This window comes from Rhipicephalus microplus, chromosome 8 (assembly GCF_043290135.1).
Source record: "Rhipicephalus microplus isolate Deutch F79 chromosome 8, USDA_Rmic, whole genome shotgun sequence".
Lineage (NCBI taxonomy): Eukaryota > Metazoa > Arthropoda > Arachnida > Ixodida > Ixodidae > Rhipicephalus > Rhipicephalus microplus.
Window position 1 is genome coordinate 87,695,859 of NC_134707.1, and position 15,826 is coordinate 87,711,684.

General features: G+C 46.9%; 1 long non-coding RNA gene across 1 annotated transcript in view; it reads right to left on the minus strand.

Moving 5' to 3' along the window:
• LOC119165651 (uncharacterized) overlaps positions 1–7,025 on the minus strand; it is a 29,507-nt gene extending 22,482 nt beyond the window's left edge. Inside the window, exon 1 of the long non-coding RNA XR_005108945.2 lies at positions 6,890–7,025. This is a non-coding gene — a long non-coding RNA (uncharacterized LOC119165651). The remainder of the gene's footprint in view (positions 1–6,889) is intronic.
• Between the last annotated feature and the right edge of the window lie 8,801 nt (positions 7,026–15,826).

The window sequence follows — 15,826 nt, forward strand, 5'->3', positions numbered from 1 at the left end:
ACGCTTTTATAATAAGATAGGCAGAATAGACGCCATTCAGCTAGTCAATGTTCAGATGGATCAAGATATAAATGCGGCTTATATTACATTCCAAAATCTCCAGGGTTTATTACATAGCACAGTGGACACGCAGGGGTGTCTGCATAAGCAGGCGTTTAGTGTGTAGTGACACCACGGACCCGAGCTAAGGGGGGGGGGTTCTCACCAGAGATGGATTGGCCACCCGGGTGCAGTATCTGGCCACTACCTCCCACATGCATACGTCAAATAACTCACGGCCCTTAGTCCCCAGCAGCTGCGAAGCAACTGACCCCGGCGGCGGTCAGATCTGCAATGCAGCAGAGGGTGCTAAGAATCTCTGGATCCAGACAGGCCACCATTGGAACCTGAACTTGGCAACGTTTAACACTAGAACCTTATCTAGTGAGGGAAGCCTAGCTGTACTACTCGAGGAGCTAGAGGGTGTTAAATGGGATATAATAAAACTCGGTGAGGTTAGGAGGACAGATGAGGCCTATACGGTGCTACAGAATGGGCACCTCCTTTGCTATCGAGGCTTGGTTGACAGAAGAGAACTGGGAGTGGGGTTCCTAATTCACAGAAACATAGCTGGCAACATATAGGAATACTATAGCATTAATGAAAGGGTGGTAGGTATGGTAATTAAACTCAATAAGAGATACAAGATGAAGGATACAACCTTACGCGCCTACATCCAGCCACGATGACGCATCAGTTGAAAGCTTCTATGAAGACGGACGTGGAATCAGCAATGAGTAAGGTAAAAACACACTATACTATACTGATGGCAGACTTTAATGCAAAGATAGGCTGGAGACCAGGCAGTAGGAGATTATGGCATCGGTACTAGAAATGCCGAAGGAGAGCTACTAGTAGAATTTGCAGAACGCAATAATTTACGTATTTTGAATACCTTCTACCAAAAACGAGGAAACCGTAAGTGGACATGGAGGAGCCCTAATGGGGAAAGTAAAAACGGAATAGACTTTATAATGAGTGCACACCCAGGCATCGTGCAGGATGTGGAAGTGGTTGGCAGGGTGTGATGCAGTTACCATAGAATGGTACGGTCTCGATTTCACCTAGACTTGAAGAAGAAACGACAGAAACTGATACGCAAGAAGCCAATCAATTAGCTAGCACTGTGAGGGAAAGTAGAGGAATTGAGAGTTTCCCTTCAGAACAGGTGCTCGGCTCTTATCGAGGAAACCAGCCTTAGCGTTGACGCAATGAATAATAATCTGAAGAGTATCATTATGGAGTGTGCAGTGGAAGTTGGAGGTACGGTACTTAGACAGGACACTGCCAAGCTGTCCCAGGAGACGAATAACCTCATTAAAGAGCGTCAAAGCATGAAAGTCTCAAGTACAACAGACAAAATAGAACTGGCAGAACTTTCGAAGTTGATTAATAGGCGTAAGGTATTCGATGTAAGAAGGTATAACATGGAGGGAATTGAACATGTTCTGAAAAATGGAGGAAGCGTCAAAACAGCGAAGAGGAAACTTGGAATAGGGAGAAATTGGATATATGCACTAAGGGACAAAAAAGGCAAAATAACTACCAATATGGATAGGATAGTTAAAATAACGGAGGAGTTTTACAGAGATCTGTACAGTAGCCAGGACAACCTCGACCTTAATACTATAAGAACTTGCAGTAACCCAGATGACACCCCACTAGTAATGATAGAAGGAGTCAGAAAAGCTTTGGAGAGCATGCAAAGAGGCAAAGCTGCTGGTGAGGATTAGGTAACATCAGATCTGCTGAAAGATGGAGAACAAATTGTGTTAGAAAAACTAGCCATCCTATTTACGAGGTGTCTCCTGACGGGAAGGGTACCAGAGTCTTGGAAGAATGCTAACATCATCTTAATACATAAGAAAGGAGATGACAAGGACTAAAAGAATTACAGGCCGACCAGGTTGCTGTCCGTAGTATACAAGTTATTTACAAAGGTACTTGCTAACAGAGTTATTAAAACATTAGAATTCGATCAACCAAAGGAACAAGCAGGATTTCGAACAGGATACTCAACAATCGACCACATTCATACTATCAATCAAATAATAGAGAAATGCTCAGAATATAACCAACCACTATTCATACCCTTCATAGATTACGAGAAGGAGTTTTATTCAGTAGAAATATCATCAGTCATGCAGACACTGCGGAATCAGAGCGTCGATGAAGCATATACAAAGATCCTGGAGTACATCTACAGGGGATCAACTGCTGTCCTAATGCTTCATAAAGAAAGCAACAGAATACCAATCAAGAAGGGTGTAAGGCAGGGGGATAAAATCTCCCCAATGCTATTTACCACGTGCTTACAGGAGGTTTTCAGAGGCCTAGAATGGGAACAGTTAGGGATAAGAGTTAATAGAGAATACCTTAGTAACCTGCGCTTCGCCAATGACATTTCATTGCTGAGTAACTCAGGGGACTAATTCCAACTCATGATTAAAGAATTAGACAAGGAGAGCAGAAAGGTGGGTCTTAGAATTGATCTGCAGAAAACGAAAGTAATGTACAACAACCTCGGAAGAGAGCAGTGCTTCAAGATAGTTAATAGTGCACTTCAAGTTGTTTATTTATTTTTATTTCATAATACCTCTAAAGGCCCCCGAAGGGGTATTACATAGGGGAACAAACACATGAAACAAATTTTTATACGCTTATACAGTCTAAAAACAAGATTAAACAAAATAATGAAAGCGAGCTAAATACAAAAAGCAACAACAACAACCAAAATCAGATACTATGAAAAAAAGAAAAATTAAGTAGAGATGAAATATTGAATACTGGAAACATAAATTAAGGGCACTAACAAATACAGTATACAAAGAAAAAAAACTAAAATGATGGCATGATCTTAAGATACAAAAGTTCGTAATTAACACATAAATAATACAAATCAAGCGTGTACAATGGTCGTGAAAAACATTAACACATGATAACAAGAAAAATAAACACTGATGTACATATGAAGAAGCTTAATGAGAGTACGCGCGGTGGATATCTAATCGGAAATGTTGAGTAAAAGTTCGTTAAATGTTGGGAAATCTGCTTGAGTGGCAATGTGGGATGGCAAGCTATTCCATGCAACTATTGTTCGGGGAATGAAGGAATTAGCGTAATGAGCTGAGTGACAAGTTATACATTTTATCTTGAAGATATGGTCTGTGCGTGGAAAGATGACTGTTGGTGCTTCGAAAATGCGGTGAAGGTATGGGTGATGATAGAGCTTGTGGAGAAGCGAAAGGCGAGCAGTTCTGCGGCGATGAGTTAAGTCGTCAAGCTGAGCACGAGTTTTTAGTAAAAGACTATGTCTACTTAGTGCAGGTAATAACCACGGAGCCGAACCAAGAGATTGAAGTAACTAGAAGAATAAGAATGGGGTGGAGCACATTTGGCAAGCACTCTCATGTTATGACAGGTAGATTGCCACTATCCCTCAAGAAGAAGATATATAACAGCTGTAACTTGCTGGTACTTAGCTACGGAGCGGAAACCTGGAGACTTACAAAGAGGGTTCAGCTTGAATAGAGGATGATGCAGCGAGCAATGGAAAGAAAAATGGTAGGTGTAACTTTAAGAGACAAAAAGAGAGCAGAGTGGATCAGGGAACAAAACGGGGTTAAGCATATCATAGTTGTAATCAAGAAGAGGAAATGGACATGGGCTGGGCATGTAGTGCATAGACAGGACAATTGCTGGTTGTTAAGGGTAACTAACTGGATTCCCAGAGAAGGCATGAGAGTTAGGGGGAGACAGAAGGTTAGGTGGGCAGATGAGATCAAGAAGTTTGTGGGTGTAAAGTGGCAGCAGCAAGCACAGGATCGAGTTAACTGGCGAAACATGGGAGAGGCCTTTGTCCTGCAGTGGACGTAGTCAGGCTGATGATGATAGTGCACAGCACCTCAACTGACGGCTTGAGGCTTTGAGCATTTTTCTGTAATCCATATCACTTGCTGTTGAATTCCCAAGGATTAACAGGGTACAGTGTAGACCTACACAGACATTTTTGTTTCTTCTTTTTATTGGCTCTTTGAGGCAAAAATGCACATTTACTACACCGTACTTTTGTAACAGGTATGTGTCATATCATGAGTTCGGGTAGTTTTGAACGGCGTCTAATTTTGTTTAAAAAAATGGGGAGAACATAGAGCTAAAAGGCTCTCAGAAAAAGAAGTTTCAAGGTTTATCTCATCAAAATCAGAACCTACAATTTGTATAGGCTTCGTGATAAACTGAGTTAGGCGAAAGTCTTAACAAGCTTTTATAGTAGGGCATGGGCTACCTTATCACTAGCCAAGATAGATAAAGTGACAAAACTGAAGCCTGGAAGTTTAAAATCGCCGAACGTTTATAACTAACACTAAATTTGGCGTAGGTGAGGAGGCGACAAAATTTGTCAGTAGACCATCATATAAGGTCAGGAGGATTTTGCCCGGTCCTTTAGACCCACATGTTTTTGTCCTGCCACTGTTGAGCTTCAGTTATGAACTAAGTAGCCAAGAAGGGCATCTCTTAATCTGTCTATGTTATGAGAGATTAAAATGCATGTGTCGTATCAGTTTAGGTCATCGTGCACAATGAATGCATGGATCCGATGCAAGCAAATCAACGCAATACAGGCATCACACATGAAGCAAGCACTTCAGCTCCTTAGTCAGACATATGATCGCAGCACTTCCAACCATGCCCTGGGCACCTCAATAGCGAGACGTGAAGACTTCGTAGATCATGTGAGTTTTTCGACAAAATTGTAGTGCTTTTGTAATCTAGCTGCTATAGGCAACATTAAAAGAGGCTCTCGTGCAGTGCCACGATTGCTGGCCTAATGCTGACTGTACTAACATTGTCGTGACAGGTGAAATTAATGAATTAGTGTGGTTTTAATGTTGGGTGTTGCATTAATTAAATTGATGGCAACCTGTACAGTATGGCTGGTAATTCAAGTAGTAATGGGTTAGTCATCTTTATCTCATTTGTGAAGAAAGGTTGGATGAAAACAGCTTGTATACCTTTCTCTTATGTTGATGATAATAACCTTTCTACTTGGAAAAGGTTTCTACATGCATACGAAGCTACAATAGTCAGCCCTGTCCACAGCTGTACAAGGTTTGCAAGTCCTACCTGCGAACCAATCGCTGCACTATAACACGCTAAAAAAGAAAACCGAAGAGCACCTGCAAGTGCTTTATATGGCAGTCTATTTGCGAACATATTCAACTCATACTTAGTGGAAGTGCAGCAGCACATCGTAGCCGCATGAATTAAGATGTGTAACCCTGGGCATGAGGAAGGTCAAGCTGGTTTGCTTGGTGGTCCAGACACGACTACCTGGTCTAGAGGCACAAGCGACAACATGGCCAACATTCCAGATTTGTTTAAAAGAAATAAGCGGACCATCTCTTCCTCAGAGTGTAAGCATGTAAACATTTTAATATCCAGTGCAAGGGTATAGTTAGCACAGAAGCTTAACGTGGCATGCATAGCACGTACAAAAATGACTTTTTGTTAACTTTTTCATATAAGGCGATCAATAATGTGCTGCATGAAAACTGAAAATTGCATACGCAAGTTGGATCGCATTCTTGATTTTAGCAGCGCACTGAAAGATCCTCGTCCCTCAGAGCACTGCTGAAATCAATAACAACAATGTACTGTCTGCGACACAAGTTAACAAGTTTCTCCTAAGCACATATTGGACTGATCTTCCTGAATGCCGCCTCCTTTGATTTCGAATGTTTGATTATCCTCGCAGAATAGGACATTTATACGCTTGTTCAACAATCGATGCACTTTCTTGCCGAGACGTACAAGGACACACAAAACTCCAGGCCCGTAAGCGAAAACGATGCAACTGACTGCATCGTTTCCTCCGCCACTGGGTAAGCAATGCTGTTCACGCTATTTATTGAGGCTCTGATGACAGAAAAACGCGCCGCAGTAGACGTGGTACCAGAACAGCGTCACTGGACGCATAGATTTCGCGAACGAAAGGCAAGCACGCCCATTAATTTGACACCAGACCACCGATTTCCTCTCTGTCTACAAAAGAAACACTCTGTCGACAGGCAAGGATGCACATTAATTTGACGCCAGACCACCGATTTCCTCTCGGTCTATCAAAGAAACACTCTGTTGACGTTGCAATGCAGATTTATCACACCCTGTTCGGCGAATGCTGTTGACATGGCACATTGCGATGTAGAACGTACACATGTACTGTACAATATTGTGTGCGATACTGTACGTATGTGTACTGTATGTGTACAATACTGTACACATGTACTGTATTAGGGTAGTCGTAGGATCAAAATACGCTCCAAACCGAAACCAGGGGCAAACCCGCTGCACCCTCGAGCACAGAACAATCAACTTATTTTCCTTTTAATAATACTTATAAACCAACAAATAATTTATTAGGTTGTTAAATTGAGCAATATATACTAATATTACAAAAACAGTATACAAAAACAAATATTTTTATTCAATGCGTTAATAATTAATTTATGCACTATAAAAAACACGTTACACACTTGTTTAATGACAATTTTGTAAGTTTATTGCGTTATAAAGTAATTATTTGCACATTTAAATAGCTTTACGTTAATTTTTTTAAAGTGACGTCACTTCCGTGCGGCGCAGCAGCCAGTTCTGTGTGGGGATGGCTGGAGCGCCGCGCGGCGCACGAGACGCTGCCTACACGAAAACACATCGGAACCCTAACGGCCGTTTTGATAATGGCGCCAAAGGGGAGAACAATAGCCCCATACGAAACCCAGAAGTTCCGAGAGTTGACAAGTCAGAATTCGATTCAGCAACTGCACGTTCACGCATGCCACGAATGTTTTACCTCTGTGGAGCTTCTCCGAGGCTCTGAAGCTTGAAAGTCCGCATATTACCACGGTGGAGGTGCCGTTGTCAGACAACGCGCCACACGCAACCACACGCGCTACCACAAATGCGCAGTATGTGCGCAGCGCAGTCAGTACACGGCAACAAAAGGTGACAAAGCATGCAGCGGCGCTGTAAAGCGTCGGTACGTAAACAAATATTAGCCTAATAAGTTTATTATGCAATGTACTAAAGTATATTACTCAAATGTCAAGAACTTGTAAATGTTCAAAATATTTTGGCTGCCTTTGCACCTTGTTTCAGCTTTTAACAAACGCTGACAAAGTACCGCGAGATTCAAAAATCACTAGGGAACGCTGGAACTGAACAGTGAACACACATTCGCAGCGTTGAAACATCTCCCCAGACAACAGATCCACATCACAATAAGAATCATCAATTAGTAGAGAACTCAGTTACGAAATTCTCATATCAACACGCACGAAAGTACGCAGGTTAGCGAGCCGACACCCGCGCACTCTTCGATATCATTTGGCGAGCGCTTCTAAAAAACGTCAGCTTCCTGCCTGTGTTTTATCTGGAAAAAACTAAGTCCCAAACATAAGCACACTATCAAGAGGACACGTTTCTAATTTGTCTGGAGAGGACAACCTGAAGAAAAACAGGCTGATGGCCTGTCGTCGGGCAATGTGTGGTCGAGAGATCGCATGATGAGCTCGGGTAGCGTAAAGACCGATCTGTTTTGCCGACCTCGTCTGCACTAGCTCGGTCGCGAATGCTAGCTCAGATGCTTTAGAAGTGTAATGCCAAGCTCAAGAGTTTTATGACAACTTGCTGTTTTTGTGCAATTTTCTATATAACATACGAAACACGGACGGGCGCAAATTTGGGGCTTGCACCCGCACGTGTTTGTTCTGTTATCTAGAAAAAAGCACAATACGTAAGTTATCACAGAGTACCAACTAGCTCGAACCCACACCTTCTCAACAGTTTCGGCTAGCCAGAGACGCCAGTGTATACACCAGAACACCCCGAGTTCATTGCGTGTTGCAGTATTGAATAAAGCCGTATTGAATAGCGCGTCGCGCCGTCTGTTGCAAGCGTGGCCAAGCGACACCTATGCAATGCCACGCGAGCAGACGCTCCGCAAATCAAATGCGAAACTGCACAACCCGAGCCCAGCTGTAAGGATGTTTCGCGCTCTTCTACTCCTGGAATTTCGCGCTGACTTTGTGTGAAACGTCGAGGAAACCTTCCTCGACAGTCCGGAATGTCTATACAGCACGTGCATTGCAGACTGCGAAAGCAACTTCATCAGGTACGTACTATTGCGATTGAAATAAACGTGAACAGCGGAAAGCGTTGCTTTCGACTCAGTCGCACTGCACCATGCCTTGGCTGTGGCAAGGCAGAATTCATGCTGTAAGTCGGCGTCCACATGGCGCTAGTATCTCGCTCCAACTTGTCATCATTCACTGCATGTGTTTATCATTTGCCACTCATGCCGAGCACTCGGAACACACACGCGTTGCGAAAGTGTTAACCAGAACAAGATTTTAAAATGCTACGGTGACGCCGACCAAAAGCACAGATTCGCCTAGTGAGTCAAAACAGGCCGCAGTTCGACTGGGTCGAAAGCTATGCCTTTCGCGCCATTCACGTGTCTTTGCATCGCTATAGTACGCGGTTACAATTGTATATGTGAGCGGGGCTTACATCCACGCGTGATTCGTAATATATCCTATTAATGGCATGCAGTCTGCGAAAAAAGTACGGCAATGATTTGGTGCCGCATACTATATACAGGCGTACTGCACGCAAAACGCTGCTTTAAAGCGGAACAGCTGGCGTCGCGCTTGAGTTAACGCAATAATTATATTTATTCGTACACCTTTACTGGACTGATAGTTTTTCCTGCCGATTGCAATTCTATCCACTGGCGGCGGATCTTGGCGTCTTTCGTTGCGGAATTTGTGCAATCGGGATAAACCACACCGGCATGATTGCCGCATAGTGTTGGGATTTTCACAGACAGTGCAGGGCTTAGTATTATCTTACTCTTGCTCCGATTCTTTTTGCATCCGAAGACGGCGCAGCGGTACCCAGATGACTTCTTATAAGCAAGCGCAGCGTGAACAGGCGCTTTTTTTTTTACATTTTAAAGTCCCAGAGCCACTGCTTGCCATGCTAGCGAGGCACGCCTTGGCAGTTGAAAATAAATTATGGCGTCTCTGGGAGCGAGGGTGTACCGCCGAAGGTGCCTGGGTTCAAGGTAGGCGTGGTGGCCCGATGCTGCTGGCCGGTGAATGATGCGCCGCGAGCCGACTCCATGCAGTTTAGCCGTGCTCTTGCCCATACCCATGCGCAGGATTTCCCTTCGGGAGGAGTGGGGAGTTCATCTCAACCCCCCCCCCCCCCCAGGCCGTATTGTGTAAATGTATGGGCTGACTTTGTGCCTCCCCCCACCCTAAGTCGCACCGCCCATCATACTATTATATTGTCGCGGTTCAACGTAAGCAGTGCACCGAGACAGTGAGTCCGAGAACCGACGGCGTGTGTTTTTATGCAGGAGCCAAGAGCAGGCGAGCAAAACAAAAGCACGTCGTCTTTTCAGTCCCCCTTTTCACGAGGCTGTTGGCGCGCACATCGTCTTCGTTCTTTGTTTCGGGCGCGGCATTTGCCTCCCCTTAAAAGAGCATCGCCCCGAGGCAATAGCTGAGACAGTAATTTGCGCAAGAAGTCACTTTGTAGAAGCGACGGTGCCTCGCAGTCACTCGCTGACGTATGGCTTAATGCGCACTACGTGCACAAGCTCAGGTCGGTGCTGCCGACGCCTTGAACAGTTTGGGCTATCCGGGACGACTTCATAGGTAACGTCATTTAGTCGTCGCAGCACTCGATAAGGTCCGAAGTACCTTCTGAGCAATTTTTCGGATAGTCCTCGTCTTCTTACAGGCGTCCACACCTATACCCTGTTCCCGGTTTTGTACGTTACAGGTGTATGACGTTGGCTATAGCGGCCTGCGTCGTACTCTTGCTGTTGGTATATTCGCAGACGTGCGAGCTGCCTGGCTTCCTCTGCGCGTTGAGTAAACGCGTCAGCACTCGTTTCGTTGTCATCGCATTCGTGTGGCAGCATCGCGTCTAACATCGTTCTTACTTCTCGTCCGTGAACAAGGCTGAATGGGGTCATCCGTGTGGTTTCTTGTTTCGCAGTATTGTATGCGAACGTTATGTAAGAGAGAATCTCGTCCCAGTTTTTGTGTTCGAAGTCCACATACATTGAAAGCATGTCTTCCAGAGTTTTGTTAAGTCGCTCGGTCAACCCGTTGGTTTGTGGATGGTAAGCTGTCGACTTGCGATGAATAGTACCGCTGAGCACCAACACATGATCTAAAAGCGCGGCCGTGAATGCGGTTCCGCGATCTGTTATAACGATCGATGGTGCACCGTGTCTCAGCACAATGTTCTCTATGAAGAACCGGGCTACCTCCTCTGCTGTGCCTCTCTGGATGGCTTTTGTCTCGGCGTAGCGAGTAAGGTAGTCGGTCGCCACTATAACCCAGCGGTTACCAACACTAGAGGTGGGAAGTGGGCCCAAAAGGTCCATTCCGATCTGGTCAAATGGCGTTGTCGGGATCTCGACAGGGTGTAGCAAACAGGTTCGTTTCGTTGGAGGTGACTTGCGCCGCTGGCAATCGAGGCAGGTCCGAACATGATGCTTCACGGTAGCGGTGAGTCTAGGCCAGTAATATCTCCCTCGAACTCTGCTTAGTGTGCGCGTGTAGCCTAAATGTCCAGATGTTACCTCGTTGTGGCACGCTTGCAACACCTCAGAACGAAGAGTGGTAGGGACGACAAGCAGGTAGGTGGACCCGTCTGACGAGAAGTTCATTTGGTAAAGGACATTGTTTCGCAGACAGAACGACGATAGTTCTCTTTTAAAGGCTTTGGGTGCATTCTGGCTTCGTCCTTCTAAATAATTAATCAAGCCAAGTAGCTCAGGATCGTCATGCTGGTGATCTGTGATGGTTGACGTGTCAAGGATTCCGAGGAACGCTGTCTCTTCATCAAAAGCAGCAGCCGACTCTATTGGTGATCGAGATAGGCAGTCGGCGTCCCTGTGTCGTTTTCCCGACTTAAACACCGTCGTTATATCGAACTCCTGTAGTCTAAGGCTCCAGCGTGCCAATCACCCGGAAGGATCTTTCAGACTTGTTAACCAACACAACGAATGGTGGTCACTGATAACCTTGAATGGGCGGCCGTACAGGTATGGGCGAAATTTCATAACTGCCCACACCACGGCGAGGCATTCCTTTTCAGTGGTCGAGTAATTTGCTTCTGTGCGTGACAGAGTTCTGCTTGCATAAGCGATCACTCTTTCCTCGTCATCCTGGCGCTGTACAAGCACAGCTCCGAGGCCAACATTGCTGGCGTCAGTATGGAGCACTGTAGGGGCTGTGTCATCAAAATGGGCAAGCACGGGGGTCGTCTGTAGACGTTGCCGCAAGTCATTGAAAGCATCTTCCTGTTCGTCGCCCCAAACAAATGCAACGTCATCCCTTGTGAGACGAGTTAAAGGTGACGCATAGCGCGCAAAATCTGGAATAAACCGCCGATAATATGCACAGAGACCCAGAAAACGCCTTACTGCCTTTTTATCTGATGGTGTTGGAAATTGTGCGATGGCGGCAACTTTATCGGGGTCTGGACGAACTCCTGCGTAACTGACGACATGGCAAAGAAACTGCAGTTCCTCAAAGCAGAAGTGACATTTCTCCGGCTTGAGCGTCAGGCCTGCGGCCCGTATGGCCTGCAAGACCATTTGCAATCGTTCAAGGTGTTCGTCAAACGTTGTAGAAAACACAATGACGCCGTCAATGTATAACTAGGCAGGTTCTTTATTTAAGCCCAGAAAGAACGGTATCCATGAGATGCTGGAAAGTAGCAGGCGCGGAGCACAAGCCAAATGGTAAAACCTTAAATTCGTACAGTCCGTCTGGCGTCACGAAAGCGGTTTTTTCACGATCCCTGGGGTCTACTTCAATTTGCCAATATCCGCTCTTTAAGTCCATGGAAGAGAAGTAACGTGCGTTTCGAAGCCTGTCAATCGAATCATCTATGCGGGGAAGCGGGTACACGTCCTTTTTTGTAACCTGATTTAGCTTTCGATAGTCCACACAGAAACGCAGGCTGCCGTCCTTCTTTTTCACTGAAACAACAGGTGATGCCCAGGGGCTTTTTGACGGTTGAATGAAGTCGTCTTCAACCATTTTTGTTACCTGCTGTTCTATATCGCTTCTCGTTCTTCTGAAGCCACACGGTACGGATTTTGATGGATTGGTCTAGCCGTGTCCTCTGTGATGATTCGGTGCTTGGTCAAGGACGTCCGGCCAACTTTCGAGGTAGACGCAAAACAGTCGTGGAACTCGTCTAGCAGCACAAGCAGGCGTCCCGCTATTGCTGAGTTAAAGTAGGGCTGACGTCAAGGTTAGGTGCTAGGTCACGTGGGTCTTGTGCAGGTATTGTTTCGAGTGCTGAAAAGCAGTCACAAACATCTGCGATCTCGTCGAAATGTGCCAACGTTGTGCCTTTTGGAAGGTGCCGTCGCTCGGAGGTGAAATTGGTCAACAGCAAGTTCGTTCGGCCGTCGGTGACATTGACTATCCCTCTTGCTACGGAAATCCCGTGTGTGAAAAGCAGCGAGGTTAGTTGGTCGGCGACTCCTTCACCGTCGAACGGTACGTCACATGCTACTGAAACTAGAATACATGATCGAGGCAGCACGACTATATTGTGGTCTTTGAGACGAAAGGATTTATGCTCTGGTGACGTAGGATCAGTCAGACGAGCACTCTCGTAAAATGAAACCACGCGGTCCGGGATGTTGATTATTGCGCCATGCTCCCTGAGAAAGTCCAATCCTATAATTAAATCTTTGCAGCACTCTGGGAGAACAATGAAAGTCGCGACGAAAGAAGAATCTCCTATTCTGATTCTTGCTGTGCATCTTTCAGTAGGGAGCAGCAATTGACCACCCGCTGTTCTTATATGTGGTCCTGTCCATGGCGTTCTTACTTTTCTAAGATGATCAGCTAGCTTAATTGCGACTTATTATGGAAAAATTAGCACCCGTATCGACTAAGGCCGTCACTTGCTCTCCGTCAATAATTACATTGAGGTCGGCGCTCACCATTTCGTCGTTGTTAATATTCGTCGGCGTCAAGTCGTTCTGTAGCGGCAGTACTGGGGACTTTTTGTCGTCTTGTGGTCGGGCTGCGACCTTACCCCGAGAGGTCGCCGCCTTTAGTTTCCCCGGTAAGGGCTGGGCGACCTTGTTCCCCGAAGGTCAGCAAAAGTACGTCGATTCGGTGACGATGTCTGAGCAGGGGATGGAGAGCGTGACCTGTGGGCGGAATTGGGCTGGCGATTGGGAGGCGACTCGTGATAGGGAGACCACGTTGTTGAAGGTCCTCTAAAACCAGGGTCGTCATGGCGAACAATGTAGTCGTCATTGGCACGGCGACCGTCGTACCCTGGCCGAGACGGGCGAAGCGATGTGTCGCGGTACCAACAATAGCGAGCTATATGGCCGGCAGCACCACAGTTGAAGCAGAGAGGGCGCCGATCGACGGTGCGCCAAGCGTCCGTTCTGCGAAATTGTGGGCGTCTTATGTCCTCTCGTGGTGGTGAGTAAGGCGCGGCAAGTGGTGGCTGGTAGCATGGAGACATCAGAGACATGGGCTGACGTCTCAAAGCCTCCTGCAATGGTTGCGACGAAGGTGCGGCTGTAGGTGGCTGGTAGTATGATGTAATAGGCGGGACGGGTGGTGGTCGGCGGACAGCGTCGGCGTAACTCAGTTGACGCTGATCGCGACCGAGATCAGCTGCTGAAAAAGCGTGCCTAAGTTCGTCACGAACGGCTGCGGCAACGGCGGTCACTGGTGTATCCACTGGAGGAGTCCAGAGCTTCTGAATTTCTTCGCGGACAATATCTCTGATAAGGTCACGTAGGGAGCCCTGATTGTCCAGAGTCACTGAAGCGGCGTTGATTGGGGTGATAGTGTACGAGCAATCATATTGCCTCGATCTTTGGTGCAGAGCACGCTCAATGGCAGTGGCTTCTCTTATAAAATCGGCCACGGTAGTTGGGGCATTGCGCACAAGTCCAGCGAACAGTTGTTCTTTCACGCCGCGCATAAGGCAGCGCAACTTCTTCTCCTCGGACATGTTGGGATCAGCCCGACGACAGAGGCGCGTCACGTCTTCAGCAAACATTGCCACAGTTTCGTTAGGTTTTTGAAGCCTTAACTCGAGCAACTGCTGAGCCCGCTCTCAACGGTCGACGCTAGCAAAGGTGTCAATCAGCTGCTGACGAAAGTCATCCCATGTGGATATACGGCCTTCTCGATTCTCAAGCCACGTGTGAGCGCCGTCATCGAGAGTGGAATACGTGCGGGCGAGCTTCTGTTGAGCATTCCACTGGTTGATGTCGGCAACGCGTTCGTAATGCTCAAGCCAATCTTCAACATCTTCGTGTGGGGCACCACTGAAGCGATCAGGCACAAGCGGCTGAAGAAGTGTTACCTGGGCTAAATTGGAAACGGGGCTGCCTTGTATCCCTTGGACCAACTGTGGCTGGCTAGCGGAGGCCATTGGTAGAGGTACGTAATGCCTGGTAGAATGTTCGTCGAAGGAGGTCAGCTCAGGAGATAGGCCTAGCAACCGCCGACTGAAACGGTGCACTGGTGTCGTAACAGGTGGCTGCGTGTCGGGACTTGATGAACGGCTCCCAGGTGGGGTGTTGAGCATCAACAGGCTTGCTACCCAGCACCTCCACCAGTGTCGCGGTTCAACGTAAGCAGTGTACCAAGACGTTGAGTCCGAGAACCGACGGCGTGTGTTTTTATCCAGGAGCCAAAAGCAGGCGAGAAAAACAAAAGCACGTCGTCTTCTTCACTCCCCCTTTTCACGAGGCTGTTGGCGCGCACATCGTCTTCGTTCTTTGTTTCGGGCGCGGCAATATCAATGTATGGAGTTAACTTAGCGCCCCCCCCCCCCTTATGTTACCGCAGTTTTCTCGAAAATGTATTTTAGATGCGGAGCATGCAGCTCTTTGGCCAGCCTGTGTAACTCTGTCCCTCCGTACAGCGTACCACGGGTGTTGGCGTGGTGCCAAGTAGGTCACACTACTGCTGCGCGTTGACGTCACGCTCCCCTCACATTGCCGCACTGAGGTCACTCACTCCCTCGCCTGCCACGTGCTCACCGCGTCCCCCTCAGCTGCCGCTCGTCCGTTCGCAAGGCACTGCGCTGTGGTCCCGACCGGGCTGCAGAAATTAGGTGCCTTCTTCCTTTTCTAACCCCTACCACCACCACAGTCCGCTCGCTACACCGTCGACTCGTCGGTTCACGCGCAATAAGCCTGACGCACGCCTAACGTACGCGTTGCAACATGACTGTATGTGTGACCTACAAGACCTACACGCTAGCTATCGCTTCAAACGGACCTTCCAGCGGTCACCACAGCGCCCGCGTTAGCGCCGTTCAACCCGTGCGCAACGCTGCTGCTTCGCATCCCATCAGGGTTCCCTTCGGGGAGATGTTCACATGCCTGCCAAGTTCGTGCAGCCCTTTTCTTAGTAACCATTCGGTCTATCTCGACTGTTTCTTTTGTCATGTGCCTTACACTACAATGCATGCCTTGACATTCTTTCTTAATTTGACCCTTTATAATTTTATTAAGTGACTAGAGTGTGCCCAATATGTACATGAATAAGATTCGCAATGCAAGAACTTTGTGTTGCAAAACAAAATTAAGCAGTGATGTTACATTACTAAGCAAGCATGCAGTTGTGGAGCAGACATTCATCTCGCTTTTCAATGCATTTTTAAAGTTTTCCAGGCATGGCACAAAGTGCAGAATAGTAAA